The sequence below is a fragment of the Paroedura picta genome, chromosome 3 (assembly GCF_049243985.1).
Source record: "Paroedura picta isolate Pp20150507F chromosome 3, Ppicta_v3.0, whole genome shotgun sequence".
NCBI classification, from domain to species: Eukaryota; Metazoa; Chordata; class Lepidosauria; order Squamata; family Gekkonidae; genus Paroedura; species Paroedura picta.
Genome location: NC_135371.1, coordinates 101,924,945 through 101,945,496, shown reverse-complemented (window position 1 = coordinate 101,945,496; position 20,552 = coordinate 101,924,945). Strand labels below are relative to the sequence as shown.

The 20,552-nt window shown below is 45.3% G+C and overlaps 1 long non-coding RNA gene across 1 annotated transcript in view; it reads left to right on the top strand.

The window, feature by feature from the left end:
* Positions 1-1,426: 1,426 nt before the first annotated feature.
* The window catches only part of LOC143831277 (uncharacterized), a 68,641-nt gene continuing 49,515 nt past the window's right edge, over positions 1,427-20,552 (top strand). Inside the window, exons 1-2 of the long non-coding RNA XR_013228784.1 lie at positions 1,427-1,510; positions 2,652-2,707. This is a non-coding gene — a long non-coding RNA (uncharacterized LOC143831277). The remainder of the gene's footprint in view (positions 1,511-2,651; positions 2,708-20,552) is intronic.

Below are 20,552 nucleotides of genomic sequence, written 5' to 3'. Positions count from 1 at the left end.
CACCATCAGACAGACCCCAGCTACCTTTCCTCCTCCTCCGATCTCTGCTGGCAGCTGCAGCGTATCCGTCCCACTGCTCTCCCTGTGCAGCTGAGACCAATCCCAGCTGGGAGCAAAAGACTCATCCCCTCTCCTCCTCCTAAAATAATGTTAGAGGAATGGGAACAACTTTGGGGGAAAAACATTAAACTAACAAAATAAAACTATGACATGGGAAGGTAGGTGGGTGGATGACCACTTCACAGGGCCAAAGAGGAGAAGGGCGGACACTGGACAAAACCCAGAAACCATGTCCACAATTAGGTGATATGGTCAGGGGGCTCCACAGTGAATTTCACATGTACAGCACCCCAGGAAACACTTAAACAGTTAACTAACTCAAGCGAATCCAAAGGTTCATAAACACAGAGGGGGGTCCATGCAAGTTTGGGGTTTGTGGTTCATGATTTCCCCCCACAAATATATAATATAATAAATATAATAAATATAAATATAATAAATAAAATAAATAAATAAACAAACCCAACAAACTTCCATTTTCCAGGTCCGTGCCCACCTTTGAGATACCTTCACTCCAATGACTCAATGGAGTCTCTATATTGGTTTATCACTGTGCAAAAAATTTTCATAGAAGATTGTGCGGCAAAAAAGATCAAGGGGGTAAAGCGGCATTGCAGGAAATACTAAAGATATTAAACAGCACACCACAGTAATTCAGAAGCACAATGAAGAGGTAGAAAATGGAAGAAAGCAGTTTCTCTCAAAAGTGATTCAACCATGCTTCGTTAAGTCGACACAAGTGGGGTTGTATGAACAAGTAAACAAATGCCACTAGCAGCCTGTTATGAAAACTGTTCTGTCTGAAATGACTGAAAAAATCCAGTAGCAACCAGTTACTAAAACGGAATAAAAAAGCAGTTTGAAAATGGCCACTGTCTAGGAACCCATAATAATTGACTGGTAATAATGGCAAGTGCGTTTCTGCTTCAGGAGAGTACTTGCTATAAATTCAAGTCAACTAGATAGTGATGATGATGATGTCATCCGTTCAGTAGTGTCCGACCCTCAGCGATTCTATAGGAAAATTTCCGCCATGCATCTCTGTCAATGACCACTTCTTTTAGGTTATTCATGGTCATCCCTGTATCGGTTTTGATCAGGTCGAACCAGCAGACCCATTGGCGACTACGTTTCCTTTTGCCGCTGGCGGCACATTGTCTGGTGGCATGTTGAAAATCTGCATTTAGCCTTCTGAATTTGTCTCTCTTGCCAGCAGTTTTTGCTGCTCTTCGTTTTTCAGCAATTTTGATGGTGTCAAATATTAAGCATTTGCATTTTCTTTCTGCCTTTTTGTATGGTATATGTTCTAAAGCAGCTTCTATGACATCAGACTGAAATTCTTGCCACAATTCCTCAGGTAGCTTCTCAGTAGTATCAAACAGTTTGAATTTGTTCTTCACGTCTATGGCATGTGTTGGCAGAATCTTGGTGACATCAAACTTTTTTGGAGGTACATTTTTCTTGATATTACATAATCTGACTTTCAACTTGGCCACCAATAGTTCGTGATCAGAGCCACAATCTGCTCCAGGAAATGCTTCCCCCCCCCACACACACACACACACAAAACCACTTTGAGCTGGAAGTCATCATTTTTAAAGAAAAGGGGTGGTTCAGTCTTTATTTTTAAATATTTTACAGTGGTTATCTTTCAGTTTAAAAATTACATTCATCATCCCCATTCAGTGTCCTTTCTTGGTTAAGTTTTTTTTGTTATTTGTCATTTCCTTACCATCACCACCTGCATTTTTCACTTAGTGTTCAAACCAGGTGGTGACCTATTTGGGTACAGAACCATTGCTGCTGCTGCTGAGCATCCCCCCCCCCGTACCCCAGGGGTAGTCAACCTGTAGTCCTCCAGATGTGCATGGACTACAATTCCTATGAACCCCTGCCAGCAAATGCTGGCAGGGGCTCATCGGAATTGTAGTCCATGCACATCTGGAGGACCACAGGTTGACTACCCCTCCCCTAGATGATTTTTCTGATGTTCTGGTGATGAAATGTAGGCACATGGTAACATGGGCCATCCAAATCAGACAATGTCCTATGATAGACCTCCCTCTCCATGTTAAATTCTGTTGAGCTGGAAATCACTTCAGGTGCTCTTTGTGATTTGTCCAAAGTACTGTACTTCAGTACTGTGCTGTAGTTCAATATACAGACCCTGTGCCTACATTTCATCACCAGAACATCAGAAAAATCATCTAGGGTACAAGTGTGTGTCTGGGGGGGGGCACAAAATTAGAGAATCCCTTACCTAAAATCACTCATTATATTTCTCTAACAATAGTGTGATAGTGCATAGTTTTTATAACAACAACTGTTTGCCAGTCTGCCAAAATATGTTATGTGAACTTGGCTAAGGGATCCACTCATTTTGTGCCCCAAAACTCTCTGGTCTATGAAAGGGTTGTGTAAAGACCATACCCTTCCTCTTCTTCAGAGAACAGATGCTAGGAAAGAGTAAAGCATTTGTTAAGTATCATGAAGTCAAAACAGCATTATGCCGAAGTGTATGAACCAGCTAGAAACATAGAAACACGGCACTTACTCAACATTTTCATCTGTATATTTAATCTACTCTACAGAAACTACGAATCACTCAAGCTCCCTACTGACTGATGTGCTAAATGTAATTCACGTGGTACGTAATTCATCATAATGGATATGCTCATAAAATATGACATAAATACAGTCTTTCTAGAAAGTCAAGGAAATAATTTGGAATGCAAACAAGATTCCTCGAAAAATGCCAGATACAATGTTTTCCACCTTTTTCACCCCCCCCCTTTGTTCCTTATTAATTTGTGCAAGAGCTAATTATGATCCCTGCAGGCTACATAACTGTGCAGTTAAAGATACACTAGATGAATAGGTACAGTATGGCAACAAGGGAGGCTTTTTTCTGTTTGCTTATTACATGTATTGTTTTAGGTAATTAACATCCACTTTGTAGTGGCAACAGAGACGCCTTGCTGTCTGTACAGTTTTTTGGCTCATAGCCTTTAAAATGTTGCTATTACACTCCTTACAGAATTGTGTTATATAATTGTCCAGGTTGAAAGCCAGGTTTAACAACAGTCTGCGTGCTTGTATTTGTGTGTATGTGCATATATGGACACGTAAGACCCCATATTTTAAAATAATGTTTAAATTAACCCTCCACTGCACCCCCAGCCACCTGACTTCTATGGACAACTGCCACATGCCTGCCATCATGGCAGACCTGGGGAATGCCCAGTTGTGAATGAGTGCAACAGACCACACACAAAATGCAATTCTTACAAGGGAAACAGGATTATATAACTACTAGCTTCAAAGCCCGTTCCTATATCCCCTGACTGGTTAGCCCTTCCCAGGTGCATTCCCAAATCTCCATGAATTTCCCAAACTGGAACTGGCAACCCTACTCCCCCATCCCCCACTGTGGACCAGGGGGGACCTGGCAACCCTAGTCCCAAGAAGAGTTATAGAGAAATGGTGGCTAGGGAGACAAGGCCAAGGCACCTATCTAGGGCCAGCTCGACCATTAAGCAGCATGAATCAGACTACCTGAAGTGGTAGATTTTGGGTGCTACTAAAAGGCAGTAAATTTATTTTCTACCACTAAGGAGAGTGCAATATACATCCGCTGGGGAGTACAATATATATCTCCCACCATTGAATGACTGAACTATTCTGGGCTCTTTGACTTAAACAGATAGGCTTTGTTTCATAGCAGAGCATATCATGATTCACGAGGAGAAATATCTCTTTCATTTGAACTCCCCATCCCTTGTCCACAGAATTTCATAGAACAGACATACATCTTCATTCCTTCTTATTGTTGAAATGAAATGTTGACAGTGCTAGAGAATATTAAGTAATTTGGCTGGGAGGTTCTTGACACTAGGAATTAAGCAGATCAAAGGTTGAGAAGCAGAACAGAAGGATCACATCAGCACCAAGCTGCTCCGACAAGACCATAGTGAAAGCTCTATATTCAAGAACAGGTATAGCAATTGTTTCAGTAAGTACTTCAGTACTCTGTTACATGTCCTAGGAAATACAGTAACCAAACTGAGGAGGGCTCAGAAGAAACTGCAAAACGAAGCAGATTTTACATCAGGCAAGTTTTATTTTAAAAACATGAAAAGGGTCGGTTAGCAACATCTTTACCACTGGTTCTTAAATAAAGTTGAAATGGCCATCTGGGCGGCACTTTCCGGATCTCGAGTCTGCTGTCTGGGTCTCGAGTCTCTGTCCAGGCGTGTCCGGCCCTAGGACAGCAAAGGCAGCTGGCCAATCCAGAGGCTCCCAGCAAAGCTGGGCGCCTCCGAATTGGGATGGCCCCTACAGCGCCTGCCTCCCCGAGGCATGTGGCCCCGTTCACACAACCTCGCCACCACACCTCTCCTGGCCGCCGAGGGCTACGCTTCCCTGACTCGCCTCCTTCCAGCCACCCGCCGCCGAGGCACCCGGTCCCAAGAACCATGCCCTGCGGCGGCAGCCCACAGCCCTCCGCCCACCATGGGCCCACCCACACCACACACACCTTCTGCCTGGGGGTGCCTCACGGCCCTGCGCTTGCACGCCACCACACTGCCGCCTCTATGGAGGCCTTGCTGCACCATCCTCTGGCCGCCCTCCACCGATCCAGCTGCTCCCCACATGCAATGGACTTTTCAGCTAGTAACCTAATAAAGTAAAAGTTTGTTGGGAATGCAAACACTCTTCACATATACTGATCATGTCTACCTGATGGTTTTTAAAGGGTCAAGTGCATATCTTTTGGTCACTGTTGCATCTTCATACGGCTGAAAGGCGAGGGGGAGGCCGTTGGGGACAGGGCATCCCTACCTGATTCGTCCTCTGGGAGTCGAGTGCCCTCCCTAAGGGCCAATCAGGAAAGTGGAGGCAGTTAGGGGCAGGGCATCCCCTGCCTGATTGGTGCTCTGGGGAGAGGGACTCCCCAAGGGCCCAATCAGGTTGGCAATGAGTTCTAACTCCTTCCACCATCCCTTTCTAGCTTTATTTATGGTACAGATGAGATTTCATGTGCATGCACACTTCCTTAGATACAATGTCATGGAATGGAAGTAATCAGTTCATACTTATAAGCAAAGTGTGATGGTAAATTGACATACAGCATAATAGAAATGGTTAACAGATTCCAGAGATAAATAGGAAAAACATTTTCATTATGCTGTATGTTAATTTACCCTCACACTTTGCCTATAAGTATGAACTAACTACTTCCATTCCATGACATTGTGTCTGAGGAAGCGTGCTTGCACACGAAAGCTCAAACCTTGAATAAAACTTTATTGGTCTTAAAGGTACCACTGGGCTCTACATTGGTTCTGCTGCTTCAGACGAACATGATTACGCACTTGAATATGTCTGGGTCAGCTTCCTAAATTAAACTGACTTGGTACATTTCTGACCATGTGATGCTTTGCTAACAAGATGTTGGCATCATTGTCCCAAGCGTGGTTTGTGAGCAAACTGCCCCTCTGCTCATGGAGGTGCTTAGGGCCTAACAAACCATCCATTTTATTGCCTACTGGAGACTACAAAAATAGGATTGCCAAACGTTTGGCAAGCTAAAAGTTTCAAGTTGAGGACAGATTCCATTGGCATCAACAGCTCTCACATGGTGTCACATGTCGTAGGCACCATAGCAGGCTAGGATCATTCCTGCAGAGTTTGAACAAAACTTTGGGACTCTGTATCATGTGCCCTCATACCATTCCCCAAGAACATAAAAGTGCACTGTATGCCTCCATTCTTTGTGTCTGCCTCTGGCCAATACTTTTTATTACTTCCTTGCTTTTACAAGCCTTAAATTAATGAACAAATTACAGTAAAAATCATCTTCATCTGTTTCCCTCCTTTTATACCAAAATTGTACTTTAAGGCATGCAGCAAAATGGAAAAAAGACTTTCCTTTCATTTATTTCACTGGCTTTCAACTTCCAGTTTGTTTCATGTGTTTCCATTTCTTTCTTTTCTATCCTAAAGGATTATAAGGATATACAAAATTTATTTCCTTGATGGGAATTATTGTTTGGAATTTTTAAAAACACTCTTACTCACTTTATGAACCTCCTAAGTCTTTGGCACTATAGTTACAAAGAGAAATACGGATCATCTAGTAGAAGAAGACAGATATGATTTGAAACATGTTTTCTGAAATGGCATATAGCAAAACAAAGAACTAGAAAGTCTGCAGAATATCGACCTTGCACAACGAGTCTTCATAATCTGGAAGCTCATGTGGACCCCTGTTTTGTTGCTGACCAGAGGTAGATTTATGCACAAGCTACTTACAGTTTTGATACTCATTATGAGGCCGTGATTTCAGCCTCCAGGTGGGACCTGGGGATCCCCCAGAATTGTAGCTCATCTCCAGACTACAAAGGCCAGTTCCTCTCGATAAAATGGATGCTTTGAAGGGTGGGCTTTGTGTCATTGCACCCCACTGAGGTCTTTGTCCCCTGTAGGCTCCATCCCGCAATTTCCAAGAGTTTTGCAAACTGGATCTGGCAAGCCTACCTCCTCATTTCCTGATGGTGGCCATGGGGACCTGGCAAACGTATTATAAGGGTCCCTTCAACACAAAATAATATTAAATTATCTTTTGGAGGGGAACTTGACATATTTAGAGGCTCATGTTTTAATGTGGCCCTGCTGCTGGCAGTTCACAAGAGGTGTTGGCAAAAAAGTTGGCAAAAAAGCTCATATTGAGAAAATATTTTATTCCTAGTTATATAGGTAGAAGATTAAAGAGTTTTGGGGGCAGATTCAAACCTCGCTAAATACAGGAGTTGGAAAAGATGGGCATGGGTCCTACAGAACAAGTTGCCACCTGCCTGGAGAAAAAAAATAGCCTGTCATTTTAATAAAAGAAGAAGAGCTGGTTTTATACACTGACTTTCTCTTCCTTAGGAAGTCTCAAAGTGGCTTACAATCTCCTTCATTTCCTTTCCCTACAACAGGCAAATTGTGAAACAGGTGGGGCTGAGTGAGTTCTAAGAGAGAACCATGACTGGCCCAAAGTCACCCAACACACTTCATGTGGAAGAATCAGGAGTCAAAGCCAGTTCTCCAGATCGAGTCTGCTGCTCTTACCATATTGGATGTGATTTACTGGGTGATTTTATTTACTTTCATGCTTTGAAAAACTTTAGCTGCCCATTAACAAACAAGAAGTTTCTATTAAAAGGGCATGCCATTTTTTTCTCCAGGCCTTACTGGCAAAGGTTATTGGACATGGGTTTGGCAAAGAGCCCATGGATGAGATTTAGGAGTTTCTTTATTAAATAATTAATAAAGTCTGTTTCATCAGACTGGAGGGAGATGAGTAGCGGGGTACCTCAGGGCTCGGTGCTCGGTCTGGTACTTTTTAACATATTTATTAACTAGTAATAAAGCCCGCTGTATGCCGAATACAGCGGGCACTAGAAACTGACCTTGTCGGGCGGCAGCTCTCTCGGCCGGCTCTCCTTTGGGGCAGGCGGCGGCTCTCTCCGGCAGGGAGCCCCCGGCAGCCGCGCTCCGCACGGCTGCCGGGGGCTCCCTTCGGGCGGCGGCCTGATGCGGTGAGAGGTGCGAAGCGCCTCTCGCCGTGTCAGGCCGGGAGCAACTGCGAGCCGCGCTGTGTGCGGCTCGCAGTTGCTGGGGCTTGGAATCAGAGGGACCAATCGGCACGCGCTTTGCGCCTGCCGATTAGTCCCTCCGATTGTCTGTCATGAGGAAGGGTCCAATCCGGACCCTTCCTCATCTCGGACACATCCCGCCCCAGAACGCCTTACTCTTTTATTTAGTCCGTGGCGCCTGCGGCGCCACGGGTGGTATTCAGATGATCTAGATGAAGGGGTGGAGGGACTACTCATCAAGTTTGCAGATGACACCAAATTGGGAGGACTGGCAAATACTCCGGAAGATAGAGACAGAGTTCAACGAGATCTGAACACAATGGAAAAATGGGCAAATGAGAACAAGATGCAATTTAATAAAGATAAGTGTAAAGTTCTGCATCTGGGTCAGAAAAATGAAAAGCATGACTACTGGATGGGGGATACGCTTCTAGGTAACACTGTGTGTGAACGAGACCTTGGGGTACTTGTGGATTGTAAGCTAAACATGATCAGGCAGTGTGATCCAGTGGTAAAAAAGGCGAATGCCATTTTGAGCTGTATCAACAGGGGCATCACATCAAAATCACAAGATGTCATAGTCCCATTGTATACGGCACTGGTCAGATCACACCTGGAGTACTGTGTGTAGTTCTGGAGGCCTCACTTCAAGAAGGATGTAGATAAAATTGAAAGGATACAGAGGAGAGCGACGAGGAAGATCTGGGGCCAAGGGACCAAGCCCTATGAAGATAGGTTGAGGGACTTGGGAATGTTCAGCCTGGAGAAAAGGAGGTTGAGATGGGACATGATAGCCCTCTAAGTATTTGAAAGGTTGTCACTTGGAGGAGGGCAGGATGCTGTTTCCGTTGGCTGCAGAGGAAAGGGCATGCAGTAATGGGTTTAAACTACAAGTACAACGATATAGGCTAGATATCAGGAAAAAAGTTTTCACAGTCGGAGTAGTTCAGCAGTGGAATAGGCTGCCTAAGGAGGTGGTGAGCTCCCCCTCACTGGCAGTCTTCATGCAAAGGTTGGATACACACTTTTCTTGGATGCTTTAGGATGCTTTGGGCTGATCCTGCATTGAGCAGGGGGTTGGACTAGACGGCCTGTATGGCCCTTTCCAACTCTATGATTCTATGAGTCTATGAATTATCTGAATTTTCTGTTATTATGTAACTAGCAACTAAGCCTGCTGCACCCGAAATACAGCGGGCGCTAGCGGGCGCTAGCGGGCGCTAGCGGGCGCTAGCGGGCGGTGGGTGGTGGGCAGTGTGTGAGGTGGCGGCGAGTCGTCCGGCCCCCTCCCGCCCCACGGCCTGCCTTGGTTAGCGAGGCAGGAACTGGAGACAGCTGGCTGGGTGGCTGGGCATGGTGGGCTCCGGCGGCACTCGAGGACGGCGCGCCGCTGGCCATTCCTGCCACCACTGCCCCAACACGGGACCTCAAGTCAGGCAAGGAAGGGGCGCCACTGGCTGCTCCTGGCTGCGTGGGCCGGCGGGCAAGGCGCATTGTGTGCGGGCTTGGCAGGTGGGGGCCGCAGCGATGTGGGTGACTGCAGCGATGGTGGGTGGTGGCGCGGGCCGGGCCCAGCTCTGTGGGGAGGCAGCGGGTTATCCTGTTGACAAGCATGGGTGTGGCTGGTGGCGGCACGGGTGCGGCTGCTGGGCCCTCCTAGTCTCACGGGCAGGCGGCGACCTGCCCCGTCGAAGGCGAGCCAGGGAATGGCGGGGGGCAGCTGCATGGTAGCGAAGTTGGAGGGGGTCGGATTGGGAGGCGCTTTGCGCCTCCCAATTCGTCAGTCCGGCGGCGCACAGCTCGCAATTGGTCCCTTGCTGCCGGACTGACAATCAGAGGGCCCAAGCGCCGGCCGTTTGGGCCCTCCTATTGTCAGTCCGGGGGAAGGGGCCTATCGGCACCCTTCCTCATCCCGGACAGGGTCCGCCCTTGGGGCCCTTACGGCTTTATTTTATCCACTCCGCTAGGAGCGGTTAAAGATAATACTTCTCGGAATGCCATTCCTGAGTGACGCCTTCCTCTATCAGAATCTTTCAGCAGCTGTGTATTCATTTTCAGCTAGTATGATTTGATCCAGGTGTGGTCCTTCCTTCTCTCCATCTCTGTCTTTTGTTCTGTCCTAGACAGAAACTTTTTCTACTTGCCTTTTATGCAATGCTAGGAGGAATGAAGGATTCAGACACTAAGATGGAGGGTATAGAGATAAAGTGGACAAAATAGTAAATCAAGGATATGGTCCATGCTCTGGATTGATTACTGCAGCATGCTCTGTCTGAAGCTGCTTTTCATGACAATGTATAGCTATTACAAAGTTCTGTAGCTTACCTCATGAGGGGAATGAGCCTCAGGAAAAACAGTCATTTGATTGGGGGGAATGCATTACCTGCCTGCATGAGGCTGAATATACGTTTGCCAACTTCAGCTTGAGAAACCTCTTTCTTATTTTTATCCCTTAGCTGGCAGTTGGTGGAGCAGGTTGTCCTCTCAGCTAATACACTGCTGTAGGTGCCGCTGGATTTTTTGCCTTGTTTATAATAAGTTCCCACCCTTGGCGATGGGTGGCAGTAGTTTTGGCCATATGGACTGGTTTCTTCTTCAATCTGCTTAAGTCATGTTTTCTTTGGTGCCAGTTGCTGGATCTTCCATTTGGTTGGTGTTCTCACCAGCAGAGTTTATGAGGTAGTTGCTGGTATTAATTCTGCAGACATGGTCAAACCATTGCAGTCTGCGCTTGTGGATTTGTTCTTTAATTTGTGGCTGGTTGTCACATTTTGTCCAAATTGTCTCATTTTGATTATAATCACATAGCAAGACATACAGAATCTGCTGTGGGCATCACATTTGGAAGGTCTCTTGTTTATGTCAGGCTTGAGTAAAGACCATGTTTCCTATCCATGGCAGTGAGCACACATTTTCTACATTGTTTCCTCGAAGTATTGGAAACTTGCTTTGCTACAACTTTTTTCCTTTATGCTGGTTCCAGGGACACCTTTATGCTGATTCCAGTCATGCATAAACATGACTGTGTTTTTTCTCTTCTCCCCTGTTCTATGGTACACCAATGCATGAACAGAAATCCCCTTTCTATTTGCAGCTCCTCATCCACCAATAGGAACTCAAGGTGCCCCTTATTCATTGCAGCCCCTCCCACCTCTGCTATTACAACATTATACCAGCAAAAAGTCAGTCTGTCATTTCCTCAGAGGCATTTCAAGCCCCTCTATAAGAGGAACAGTATACCTCAGAGGGTGAAAGTTTGTAGTGTGGGCATTCAAAAGGCTTTGTGCCCCCACAGAAACAGGATAAACAGGATCATTTTTACAAGGGGGCAATTTAAAAGATTCAGTGAATTGACTTCAGTGAAAAATGGTAAGTGCAGAATACCCCTATTGGATTGCCAGTGATTCCTTAAAAATACTGGGAGTTTTTTCTGCCTGGGAACTGGGAACAGTAGAGTTTGAGGAGAATGTAACATCACTTTCAGGTAATGCTCTAGGAATTTTCCCTAATCTGTATGGCAATGACCATAGAAATATGGGGGACTAAAACATTGACAGACAGGCCACTCTCCCCATTTTTTCCCATTTCTCAACCGCTTCTGGAATTGCAATTAGAGGTAGGGATCACTGTACATGAACAGCCAATCAACAGTCCTATTTAGGACTTCAGTGACTTTTAGATTCCATATGGAATATCATAGAATTCACCATCCAAAAATGCAAAATCTTGAAGGCAAATTGTTCTCTATAGTCTGTAGTTTAGTATAATTTCAGAAAAATTCCATTTCCTCCCTGAGACTAGAGATTGGGGAAGGGGGAAGGAGAGCCAGCTCCAGTGAGTTGCTCTCAACCTGCCCTTTTCTCCAGGGGAACTGATCTCTGCAGTCTGATGAAGAGCTGTCATTCTGGGGGATCCCCATGTCCCCCCTGGAGGCTGGCATTCCTGGACCTCTGTGGGGCACAATCACTTCCAACATGCTGGATCTCACGATACTGCACTTTTGTGTACTTTGCTGTATAAAGCCATGTGCTGTATGGTAGCTTTACAGCAGTTTTGGAGCTAGGTTTGCCAGGAATAGTCTAATAACTAGTGGAAGATGAGGGGGGAGGGAGCTATGGAGGCAACTGACATCTCCAGCACAAGTAGGCCATTTCTGAAGGGACCAAGAAGTTGTGTTATCAGGCCAGGGGTGATGTAATAAAACTTTGTGGTTTAACCATATAGTTTTGGGCAAATGCTAGAATGCCACCCAATACAATGATGTCACTTCTAGGCCAGGTCAGTAGTGACACCATCACACAAGGGATAGTTTTGTAAGTAAATATTTATTTGTTAATAAGCATGCTAGTGTCTTGCAGTGCAATCCTAAACATAGCTATACCCAGGCTTCTAAATCCACTGAAATCAGTGGTCTTAGAAAGGTGTAGTCTGAGTATATAAGCTGTTTTCACAGTTCAGCTGACTGAAGGGCTTTCAAGGTAATCATCAACACTGTTACCAGTGTTCAGGTGAGCCTTGGAGTTCTCCAGAATTACCCATGATCTCCAGACTACAAAAATCTGTTTTATTGAAGGAAGTAAAAGCTTTGGAGGGCTAACTGTATTAGATCACATTAGATCACATCTACTCTGAACCTCAAAGTAGTTCTTAGGCACTGCTCCCAAATCTCTAAGGGCCATTCCGCACCAGGATCTATGTGGCAAATTGGTTGCGGAACGAAAAAATGCCATTTTAAATAGTGGAATTCATCGTTATGCATACCTGGCTTTGTAGTGGAATCCAGTTGCGTTTCTATCGTTTCCCACAGGTTTCCGGTCTTGGCAAAAATCACTAGCCAGGAAGCAACATTGCCAAGCTTTGTCCCGCCCCTGGCCGTCAAGCAGCCAATGGGTGGCCGTTATCATGCTCCCAAAAAGCCCCTTTCCCTTTAAGGAAGTTTAAACACACACACACACACACACACACACACACACACACACACACACACACACGTTGCAACGAATCTGCGTTGATTCGTTGCAGTGGAGAGACCCATCTAGCTAGCAGGTGGTGTTTGAGCTGCCGTTTCATTGTTGCCACACTCCCCCGAGTGAAAAAAAAAATCCCCCCCCCCCCGCACAGGCGCGATTTTCGGCTGAAAATACATTGAAACATAAAGGGAAAATAAACCAGCAAACGGGGCTGTGTGTTGTTTCGTGCTTGGTGACTTAAAACAGCTCTGGGGAGGGACTGCAGCCAGGGAAGCCTCGCTGGGTAAACGGAGGCTTGCCGGTGCGTTGATCTCTGCTCGCTCCGAGAAAAAAAAATGGCGATTGCTTTGCCGGAAGATCAGAGGAGAGAGTTAGGGGGAGGGACTTTGCAGAAACCGCAACAATGGTAACGCACAGAACTTTCCCGCTAGTGTTGCAGATTGGTTGCAAGAGTGTAGCACTTTCCGAAGAGTGAATCCACTTTTTTGGGATTTCCCTGAAAGCGCTACAACAAAGCGCTTTTTGCGGATCGGTTTCAGGAGTGTTGCAGATTGTCAACAACATTGTGCAGAACAGCAAAACAGTAGCGATTTCAATTTTAACCATTGTGCTATTTAGAACGAGTGCGGAATGGCCCCAAGAATTCCCAAAGCCGGCACTGGTAACCAAAAGTATAACTGGAGTTGTGCTAAAGAGAAGCAACTTCTCTGCATTGCTAATCTCTTCTTTGCCCCCAGAATCAGGTTTCTTTGGATTGGGAGTCCTTTAGGGACAGTATGGAGGCAAGTGGGAGGAATCAGTAAGGGGAGGGGGAATTATTTTTTCTTTCCCTGCCTATGAAAAAGCCATTTTGTTAGACAAGCTGCTGCTGCACCATCAGAATAGCACCACAACATCGAAGACCTTTGCATTATTTCTACACTGTTATGACATTGTTAACTTTGGTTGATTCTGCATGGCGGCTGCTGCTTTTGACTGCCACAAGCGCATGCAGAAGATCTGCATGATCTACCGCTTTCTGTTTCCCTACAGGGGACACATTTCAGTGACGAACCTGGTCCTACAGGGGACATTTCAGCGCTTCCAGACTTCCAAGGCCACTCCTACCTTCTGGAGAGCAGAAGCAGTCTCAGAAGACACTCAGCAGCGACAGCAGCACCAGAGCAACAAGCGGATCCCAATGCTGGAGCTTGCTGCTCTGGTGCTGCTGCCAACAGTCTTCCGAGGATGCTCCTGCCTTCCGGAGAATGAGACCAGTCTTGGAAGAGGGGAGCTGCAGCCAGCAGCAGCAGAAAAGTGAGACCCAGCTCTGCACCTCGCTGGGTGCTCTGCCATACCACAGCTGTAGCCCTGAAGGAGCCCTGCAGTTGCCAGCCACTGGCAGGGGGGTGGGGAGCCTGTCTGGTGTGTATGTTTGTATGAGAGAGAGAGGGGGAGGGAACAGGAAGAATAGGTAAGGGGAAGAAGCATGGGGGAGTGGGGGGGGGGAAGGAGTCTGTCCAGGTGTATTACCCAGCAATCCCCAGCTCTGAGCTCTGAGCCCCAGCTCTGCAGCCCCTGCCAGTCTCCCAAGGCTTCTCCCACTTTCTGGAGCGCAGGAGCAGCCTCGGAGGCCTAGGGGAGGTGGCCCCAGCTCTGAGGCGTGCTTGCTGCCTCTGGCCCCACAAGTCTTCCAAGGCTGCTCCTGCTCTTCGGATGGTGGGAGCAGCCTTGGAAGACTGGCAGCAACAAGCGCACCTCAGTGCTAGTGCCCACTGCTCTGGCACCATCACCACTGCTACTGGCCATCTACTGGCATGCTCCCTAAGATGGGATAACGGACGTCATGTCCATCTACATTTCCATTTGAGGGAGTGCACCAATAGATGTTCCGCATTAATAAATAAAAAGAGCATAGTATGCCACACAAGATTTCTGGGGCCTCCTACTCTCACAAGATTCCCTTCTGTCTTAAGATTTGGTTGCACTGGCACCATTGTTCAAGTGATCAAAAGACAGCTGAACTCTTAAAGTGCCCAACTTACAAGTTAATATCTACCACCAATGATATGGATACACTTTATATGCCCCCCTCTCTCAAAGATTTGAGATTTGCTTTAAATGTATAATGTTTAAGTGATGAATTTTATTTTATGTAATTTCTAGCTGTTGTAAGTCACCCTGAGCCCTCTGGGGAAGGGCAGCATACAAGTGGGAAAATAAAAAATAAAAAATAAATACATAGGAGAATTTTATGAGCATTTTGGAAACCCTAAATGGCATGCATGGCCACAAGGTAGTGGAATGCAGAAGCACAGGAAGCTTTGGATAGCAAAATGCCTTGACATGCCACCAACTGTAGGATTATAATGGTATAAAAGATTTTTATATCAAGGGTAAGGTAGAGCCATAGGGATAGGCCCAATTCAGTATATGGTGAGACTTGATAGCAACTGGTAGTCCATATGTTTTTATGTAAGGGCTTTCATGCATAAACCTCCTCAAAGATCATAAGTGGCAGATGCTGCATCTGGAGAAGTCCTAAGTAGAGTTACACCCTTCTAAGCCCATTGACATCAAGGGGCTTATAAGGGTGTGACTCTGCTTAGCCCTGCACCATGGGTCTCATATCAGCAAAATCCTATACATTTTCTGGTTTATTCGGTTGTTAGGACTCAGGAAAAATCCCCCCAATTTATGATTTATATTTGGTTTGCTAGAACTTCATTTAGATAAGGACTTTTTAAATAATCTGATAAAAGTATCTGTATGGCAGATATTCAGTGCTCTTCTGAAATAATCTTACAACATGGCCTATTACGAACATCAAGAGTCTGCTGAACAAGAATACCTTTTATCTTCACTTTTGTGGGCCAAAGACAGCTGCCAAACACAAATTAATGTGTAATTATTTTTCTTGCCTGAATCATTTTCTTTCATGTGTCATAACATGCAGGCTAAATAGCACCACACCTTTGACTTTAATTGTGGTAATCTGATCTGTCAACCACAAAAAAGCATTTTCTAATGCTTTCTTTTGAATGGACTTTCAAGTCAAAGCAACAACACAGACTATGATTGTTTCTTTATTATTATTCTTATTATTTGGCCTGGATTGGAAAGGGAAAGAGTTGACTCTTGCAGCACACAGCAAATAGACAATGTCTTAAAAGATACAAATGGCTATGTGTTTGACAGGTGACTTAAGGTGATGATGGGATTCATTTTTCATGTGTTTGGTGACTAATTATTTGCCTGGTAAATGTAAGGCTACCTGGCTTTGCATTAATACTATAATGGGAAATCTGCTGTATCATTTATCTGCTCCAATTGTCTAAACATTTGGACGAAAATACATGGAGAGAAGCAGGTGGTTTAATCACTCAAGATCTTTATACAAGAGAGATTGTGAAAACAAATAGGATGTCTCTTGATGGGGCTTTGCTGGTTATTAACTTAAGAGAATTGTAGATCAGACGTTCACGGCAGTTGAGAACCCAGGTTCAAGATGCATTTTGATTTTATGAAGTACATATTAATTAAACATTGCAATGGCTGTGTCAACCACTCATTAGAATTGGTGCTTATTAAAGTCAGGATACACCAGATATTTATTCAATTAATTACAAATATTTCTAGAGCAATTTTTCATTCAAAATACTCAAGGATTTTTGGTGGAGGGATCACTTGGGCATGAAATTGGGTTACTGTGTGTGGACAGGTAATTTTGTGCAGGGGGTTGGATTAGATAATCCTGGAAGTCCCTTCCAACTCTATGATATGTCTGAGAATTTGCTTTTCAGATTTCAAAGCTGCAAGCATGCATTATTCCCATTATCACAGCCTTGAGAAATATACTATATGAGCAAAATGGCTTTGTGCCTACGCTAAATTTTAGAATATCCAGAACAAGCAGAACAGTTTGAAACAATTATGGGGGGGGATTCCATTCTGTGTCCAGAGGTGTTCACACCTTCTCAGGAGGTTATTTAGAGTCTTTAATAAAGTCATGTGAGTTTTATATGATCGGAATTGTGTAAGGTAGTCACACTCTTAACATCCTTGAATCTCTCAGATTGCTGTTGCAGTGAGATTATTTTATTTCACTGAAAATGCTTTGGTAAGAAGCTGAGAAATTGTTTTTACCTTTTATAGATATAGAAAAAAGGGTCAGAAAACCCAAGCCTGGGTCCCTCTGCCTCCCAAACTAGTAAACAGACCCAGCAGTTAAATGCACACAAGAAGATCAAAACCTTTAGAAAAATACATGCAGATTTATTGAGCAAATAAAACTAAAAATACTACTAGGCCACACAGTCCCTAGAAGTAATTACCAAAGAACACAACAAAAGTTCACTTTTTCTTTCTGACACTTTAGTACTGACATTAACTGGTGCACCATTCAAAATGGTAGGCTTGATCCTATCAGTCCCATGGGATCAAAAATTAGCATAGCATCAGCCTTATCTAAGACCTGATTGTAGTTTCTTGTACTCTGGCATCAGGCAGTCTCCGAAATCCAATCAGTGTGTTTACTGGAGCCCTCCAAGATGTGAAGAAACTTACTCCTGACTCCCCACTCCCATCTAGTTAATGAACTTAGCCAATTGCCACATTCTGATATCAGGCCTTAAAGTTACAGATAGCATCTATGTGAAAGGCTAATTAGAGACACCTACAAGCTGAAGCAGACCCACTTTTATTCGTGTTAACTCTTGGAAAAACTAGGGTTGCCTGGCAGATAGGGTAAGGAATGACATGTATGAGTATTATTTCTAATTTTATTTACACATGCTAGTACATTTTTCGATTATTGTAATTCTGTTTGGTTATTTAAAGGGTGATTAGACTGATTTTAAATAAAGAGCCTTTAAAAAATCCGCTTTGACTAGAAGATAAGATTTGCATTGGACACCTAAAATAAATAAACTTCTGAGCTATCTTCCAGGAGAGAGATGATAACCTGTTTGAGATCGGTTATAAGCAAGTATAATTTCAACATATTCTTGTGGTTTAGTACTTAATGCGTTGCATAGAAACTAAGAGTGGTGGTGTGACAGACTTTGAATACCAAATAAGCAAACTCTTGGAATTAAAGTTTCTTTATTAGAAAGCATCTACGTTGAAGGCATAGTCAGAACTCACAAAGTATAGGGCAGGAGATATAGGGACTTGAGCGGGATCCCCCTCCCCTGGAACTTGAACCAGGCTCAGTTCAAAAGAAGTCATAATATGGAGATAATGATCCTGGCATCAAGGGACGGGAAGACATGGGAAATAAAGCAACCAAACAGGGAGGAAAATAGAGGGCAAAAAGGGGGAGTAGGTGAGGAATGTTTGGGGAGAAGTTGGTATGCATAAAATATAACAGCAGGAAATCAACCTTGGGGTGTCAAACGAAAGCATCTGGGTTACATCAGGGCATACACCTCAGGCTAATTGGACACACTAAATCATAGTAGTGATACATTCCTGGCAGAAACACATGGAGGTTTCTGACATTCTGCCCATTCAGGGCCCCTTCCCAAAATCAACCCCTCTCTGGTGGAACAGAAGGAGCTGGCTTTTGTGAATAAACCTCATGAAACTCATGCATCAGTTCAGGGACCACACATGCTCAGACCCCACCTACTCTTTGTCCCACATTGGGAACATTTTCCAATCTGCTAGGTACTGAAGTTTTCCATGATGCATTCTAGAGCAGCTGTCCCCAACCCCAGGTCTGGAGACCGGTCCCGGTCCGTAGATCAGTTGGTGCTGGACTGCGGCTCCTCCTTGTCCTCCTCCCAGCTGCTGCCTCGGGGGCTGCCCTGCCACTCTGCCGCCGGCTTACCTTTGATGCTCTCTGGCAGCTGCCATGACTGGGCTCCCCCTTGGCATGACACTGTGCAGCTGCTGCTGGCAGAACCTCCCAGTGGGCGGCGGAAAGTCAGGGGCACTGGCAGGAAAACAAGCGAAGCGGAGGCTCAGGCTGTGGCAACAATAACAACATCCCTCATCAAAAGATTACCCCCCCCCCCGGGCCTCAGCAAAATTGTCAAGCATTGACCGGTTCCCGGTGATAAAAAGGTTGGGGACCACTGGAGTCCAGAATCTGATGTACTTCATAATGGTTGTTTTCATCTACAAACACAGGAATAGGGTCCTTAGGGACAGGGTGTCACTGGTCTGGTGCCGGGGCCTACCATAGTAAACTGGAATGGAAAACAGAGTGAACATTCATATAAGTCTTGGGCAAGTCCAATTCCACTGCTACCTCACTCACCACTTTGGATATCTTAAACTGGCCCACAAAACACAGCCTTAATTTCCTGGAGGGCTGTTGACAGCTGTTGACAGCACAAATGTTTCATGGACAAGTAAACCATCCTTCCTTGGGGGCACTGGGCTGCGGTGTTTATCCGCAGGCCTGACCTACTCCAACAGTGGATCCACCCCATACTCAAAAACCACCAAAGAGCCAGGGGAGATGACATCTTTCCCCCCTGCACTCCCGCTCATGCTTGCAGCCAATTACCAACATATGGCACAGCCTATGCATCCAGGTTCAAAAAGTGGACTCCATCCCTTAATTGGGCACAGTGCTGGTGGCTGAAGCCCATGCAGCCAAGTAACCACTCCCAGTCTGAAAGGTGGACTTTTTTGTCCCTCAATAGAGCACAGTGCTGGCAGCTGATGTCCACGTGTGGGGTAACCATGCCCCTACCCATGGCCAGGAACTTGGTGACCATCTTATTGGCCCTTTTTCTGGCAAGGTCCATATAGTTGTGTGAAATAGAATCATGGCAAAATAACATTCATGGACAGCCAATAAATAGATGTAGCTTGCTAACAGCCACTTTTGCATAATTTGCACACCCCACACAATGAAGTCAGAGAGGCAACAGCCCAACACCATAGGGTGATAACTCTTTCCCAACTGAACAATTATGATGTTCAAGGTTAGGGTTCACAATGCACCAAAGAAGCCAAGGCATGCATCAATGAGCCCATCACATGCCATACCATACAACACATACAATCCTCAGACATTCGTCCAAGCTGCAGACGGCTGTTCCAACTAGACCTGGTTGCATAGTGGGCCTCCTGACACAATGTTTTTGCCAGCCATTAAATAATGACAGTTAGAGCAGAAAGTCTGGCCACAAACATCCCCATTTGTGGGTGATCAAAGGTACCCACTGACCTAATCCCTTCTGTGGGCAACCACTAGCAGTTGTTCAAGTGGCCAACCTGATGCAGAAGGAATGAATACCATATTAATTGGTTGGGAGCCATCAGCCCCCACATGGTCTGTCTACATGACAGCCATGAATTGGTAGTGGGATAGGCAGGTGCCATCTGCATGAATAAGAAGTAGGTCTCAAAGGCAATGATGCACCTGGAGGTATGCCCTAATATAGCGTACTGGGCAGGGCTACCCCACACCGCCACTAGGGAGGACAATGGTCAATCCCCACCCCACCCCAGTCAGGCAGTCTTGGACCTGCAGGGTTAATGTGCAGTTCCTCACCACAAACCTGCATATCACCCCATGCCAATGCTTGGCACCATGTGCATAACTGGAATCTGGCCAGCATCTTGCTGATACAGAAAGCGTCAAAGAACTCAGAAAACATAGTTTTGCAGGTGGATGAACATGCACTGGGATGCTGCTGCAGTACCCCTGCAAGACTAGTGGACACTGGCCTTCTGGAGTCCTACCTCACCTAGCCAAGTCTTTTCCACCAGCAATTGCCATGCATGCCAAGAAGGAAGGGACTGTGTCTCACCATTTCCAAACTTTGCACATAAACAACAAACCAGCCAGCTGTATGCATATAGGTTGGGGGCTGTCTCATAAGACTTAAAATGAACCAGATATTGCAAACATAGTCATTGGTTTGTGGCATCAGGTCTG